This window comes from Perca flavescens, chromosome 7 (genome assembly GCF_004354835.1).
Source record: "Perca flavescens isolate YP-PL-M2 chromosome 7, PFLA_1.0, whole genome shotgun sequence".
Taxonomy (NCBI): Eukaryota; Metazoa; Chordata; class Actinopteri; order Perciformes; family Percidae; genus Perca; species Perca flavescens.
The window spans coordinates 2,333,462-2,338,422 of NC_041337.1; the positions used below are offsets into that span (position 1 = coordinate 2,333,462).

The 4,961-nt window shown below is 36.5% G+C and overlaps 1 long non-coding RNA gene across 1 annotated transcript; it reads left to right on the plus strand.

Annotated features, from left to right (window-relative positions):
* Positions 1-792: 792 nt before the first annotated feature.
* LOC114558183 (uncharacterized) lies at positions 793-1,252 on the plus strand. The gene is made up of 2 exons (XR_003692934.1): positions 793-887; positions 1,126-1,252. It is a non-coding gene; the product is annotated as an uncharacterized LOC114558183 (long non-coding RNA).
* Positions 1,253-4,961: the final 3,709 nt, after the last annotated feature.

A 4,961-nucleotide genomic window follows, 5' to 3' on the forward strand; every position in this document is an offset into this window, starting at 1 on the left:
TTTCTTGGAAATAAGTAATTAAGCATGAATAAGCATAAAAAATGACTAATCGACTAAAGAAATCTTAGTCGACTAAGAACAAAATGACCGATTAGTCGACTAATCGACTAAGAGGTGGCAGCCCTAATTGAAAGTATTTTTTGCTTGCTGTGACTGTGCTAGTGAAGTGACTGAACATGCAAATTATTTTTTTAAGTTTCATTGTTATTTTTTTAAGTTTCATTTTTTTTTCTTCTCTTTCTTACATTTAGTTTGGTGTATTTTTTGGGTTTTTCTGCAACCAGTATTACTTGGTAACATTGTGACTTTTTATTGCCTAATCTATTTGCAACCGTAACAAATTTGTTTTGTTTCAATGTTTGTTAAATGTTTTTGAAGTGTTTGTGCATACAGACTGCAAAGTAAAGAAGTGTTCTAAATAATATGTAGCCCTGGCTGAAATTAATTCAGATATTTATTGAAATTATTTTAATGCAGTACAAATATATAAATATGGTGAAGAAAATATAAGTTAATGCCATATGTTAAAATGGTTTCGTTTTTAAGATAAGAGTTATATTTACAGTTTTTAAAAGATCAAAGTTTGAAGATCATGCAGTTGACTGTGTAATCTGCCACACAGCTTAACCTGATAGCAGCCTAATATGTCAATCATCGTCTTTCTTTACTTTTGTTGGAAGGTCATGACCTATCAGCCAATGTAATTACAATCCCAGGTAGAGGGGCGGGGCTTAGTTGTAACAAGCAGAGATTCCCGTTTTGAGAGATACAGACACGCTAAGTGAACGGACTTGGTAAGGTTTAGTAGGTTGTAGAAGGACATTGTTATCCATTACTGAGGCTCGCGACCAGTTATGCTGTGTTTGGAGTATTGTAATCTACAACAGGTAAATGTACATGTGTGTGTGATTCTATATGCTGTAATTAGCTAAGTGTTGTAGTATGAAACCATCTAGCTATTGTGTCGCTAACTGTGAATAGCCGTTAGCGTTAGCACAATTTCCATTAGCATTGCTTTCGTAGCCTACTGTTAGCTTTGCATGTGAAATAATTGAGACAAGCTACCGATAATTCGCAGTGAAATAGTGGCTGGACCTGCTTGCTCAGTTAATGTATTTGATTCAGGAGACGGACATTTGTGAGTGTAAAAGAGAGAGGATCGGGGAAACTCCTTTGGACCACACAGAGAGCGATCTTCCATCCTGCTGGTGTGATGTAGACTGTCGCTGCTGTTTTCTGTTCTGCTGATCTTCCTGCTGTGGTTTACCCGATGCTCTGCCTGCTGCCATCGCCAAGTTCGCCTTTTTCATTTATCCCCTTGGCTGGGATTCGTGAGTACTGAGTATATTGCACGTGCATTTTATTTTATTGGTTGTGTAAACAAGTGAAACGGCCGTCACATTTTTTAGGCCTCCTCTCCCAAGCTTCTATTCAGGCCTGCAACAGGGTTTTTTTGTCTGTAGTTTGGTTGCGGAGTATGAATGTGTGAGTGTGGGCCCACAGATAACTTTCCATGTCAAAATGATTTATTTGATTGAAACGTAAGCAGAGGGAACAATTTATAGTATACTCTGATAAGCTATATTGAGGCAACATATTATTTTGGGTGTCATAAAAAAAATAGGTAGTTATTTATACTGGCCTCACTTGTGTTTATGTTTCTAATACACCATCAATTTTTGGGTCTTAGATTTTGTACATGAGGTGTCATTCTGAGTTACAATTTAAAAGAGTAATCAAGGTTAACACAAAACTTACCTAATTCATATTGGAGGCACCAGCAGTTATTTTAATAATATTGAGAAACTGGCAAATTAGCAGTAAAAGAAAATCAAAGAACGAAAACTTCCAGCCAAGCATTGTTTGAATTATGAAAGATATAATGGAAAGTTTCCCACACGGCGCCAAATGTTAGACAGTCTATCGACTGCACGGCAGTGACAGGATCAAAGAAAACAAACACACATATAATTTTTATTCTTCATGTATGCTCATTTATCTTTGTTTCAAAATCAGCCAGTCACAGGTACTCTGGGGCACAGGGATCTGTCCTACACTATATACTCCATACAGACAGAAACTTACAAAAGAACAGGGATTTTTCTATTTTCTAAGTTTGAGTGGATGGAATGACAGATATCTTGTGTAGCTTGTACGGAAGTGAACTTTGAATGTCTGTCACTTCCACTAATGTCATCTTCTCTCTGTACCCTAGTGACTCCCCTCATCCGCTCCATCTACAACTTCCTGTAAGGGCGATCACATTCTCTGAAACAGTGCTGATCCAGTTCAACTTTTCCCAAGAAGGCTGCGGGGTCATCCATTGTTTTGAAAGGTGTCACTTGACGGTCAGCTCTCCATCGCAGCCCTGCATGGCAGTCAAGAAAAGAACCTCCTGAACCATTCCTGCTTAACTCACCTCCACTGGACCTTGCACTTTTTTTTTTCCATCTAAACATTAAACCTATTGAACAATACTCTAAAATGTATATATATATATATATATATATATATATATATATATATATATATATATATATATATATATATATATAAATCGCCCAGCCCAAACTTACTTTTCCTGACACATTTAACATTAACTTGTACGTAATTCATCTCCATACACTGGAGTATGTCGTGAGTTCAGATGCCCATCGATACGCTGTTGCAGGATAGGTGAATGACACCAACATATGGCACTTGAAGAAAAACTAATGTACGGTATGTGATAACAGGTCATGCAAGTCATCAATTATCAACAGTGTTATTTTGGTGGTGGTTAAGTCTACATCGATCACGCTAGTAACGTTAACTAGCAAGTTGTTCGTTATGGGCTAACGGCTGGTTAACATGACAAACAAAAACTATTTGTTCCGCGTATTCTGTTGTGTGTATCACATATCCGTCTCCTCTAGCTGTTGTGGTTGATATGACGTAGGTCCCCTAGCTTTGACCAGACACAAAAATGGTGACAGCAAAGCACTGTGATGTCATGTGGTATAAATATATACCAGAAACTATGCACAAAGGACTACTTGCACCCTAGTGCTGCTGAATTTTTGATGTTATTTAATAAATGTAATTTATTTTTTATATCTGTCATGCTTTTGTGTTTGTCAGTACATTTTTCAGCTTGACATTTTTAGTAATGCATGGAATAAAAAATAAATAAAAATGCTTATAATGATTTATTATTACAACTTAATGTCCAATTGAGTCAAGATCATAAACCATAGTATTTGAATGTGTTAAGGGATCTAATACCTGCTTTTCCTGTGTAAGGTAAGTCTCCTAAAAGGTCAAATGAAGTATGACACGTATGTTTAATTTAGTTGCTTTATATAGAGCGCTGGTGGGTGTTTTTTGCATAAAGATATGAAAGTAGAGGAAATAATTAATATATCTAGCCATCTTCGGGTCAACTGCGCTTACTGGAATTTAAATAAATGATAGTGCCCTATGCTGCCATTATAATTTTAATTTAGTTTTTATTGAGATATAACTAATTATTAAACTGACTGTATGCAAGACAGCTGTGACTGTTTGAAATTGTACCAAAATAGAATTTTTTTGCAGTAATTAAATAAGACAAACTTATTTAGGTTTGATTGTTGCATGCACTTTACAGAAACTATTAATCCTTTTTGTCAAGAAGATTTTCAAAGTTGTCAGATTTTCTGGTAAGCTATTCTTTGGTTCCTAGTAGTTGAATTAAGAGTACAGTATTTTTTAGGATTGATTAATTAAATAAAGTATGAGCAGCTAGTGCCTACTGATGTCTGGCAATACAAAACTAACATACTTCAAAGTTGTGGCATTTTATTTGGGCTACTTAAACAAGCTGCAAAGGAGATCTGTGCTTGATTAGTCTTGCCTGACCTCCTTCTTTACTGATTGGGTGATTATAGTTCAAATCTATTGGCTGTGAAACCCCAGGGCGGAGTTTATTATCAAAACGCCACCAGGTGTCTAATAAGCATCTTGTGGCGTTTATTAAACGCCTGGTGACGTCACACGCGTGGTGGCGTTTATTAACCGCCAGGTGGCGTTTATTAGACGTGTAGTGGCGTTTAATAAACGCCAGGTGGCGCCACAAACGCCGTTCAAAACGCCGTGCGAATTGTGACGAATTGTGACCCTTTTGGCTTTCCACAGCTAACGACGGCGGACACTCGTTCATAGTGCGTAGGCGTGTAGCTCACTTTTTACCACGTTTCGTTTTTCCACAACAAAAGGCCATCTGGAGTTTGTCTTATGTTTTGGTGAAAACAACGAGGGTTCGTTTTTCAGCAGTGCACTGTTTAGCCTTTTTTTCATGATTTTTTTAGATGCTTTTTTAGCTAGTCTGGTAGCTAGCTTGCTACCACGTTTTTCCACATCAAAAGGCCCTCTGGAGTTTCACTTTTTAATTCTTCTTGGTGCAAGCAACACTGTTTCGTTTTTTCAGCAATACCTACAAGTGGTAAGTAAATTTAAAAAGCAAATCTTGTGTTTAAGAATGTTCAAAGATATTTAATTCATTCAGTCATTCATGAATTAGCTAAAACTTTGACCATGTGTTTGTAATGCTGGTATTATAATATGACGCTAGTAAAAAAAAAAAGTGTTAAAAACTCGTGTTAGACCAGTGGTTAGACTGTAAATGTGAGGTCTATTGTTGTGAGTGTTAAATCGTCATAAAGGGGTTGGTTTGTGGTGTTTAAAACCCCTTGTTTCAAGACTGGCTGCTCACTTTTTTACCTGCATTTTGTAGCTAAGCGGCTAGCTAAACTTTCCCTCGTTTTCTCAGTCTTCCTCAACAAAGACCTCTGAAGAAAGAGGATTCGTTTCTACAGAAATGGCTGCGTTTGGTGAGTAAATAAAAAAAAAAAGCTTATTGTAAGGTATTTAATTCATTCACTCATTTGTGACTTAAAAAAAAAAAGATTTTTGTATAATGTAGTTTGCGTCATTAGGTGATT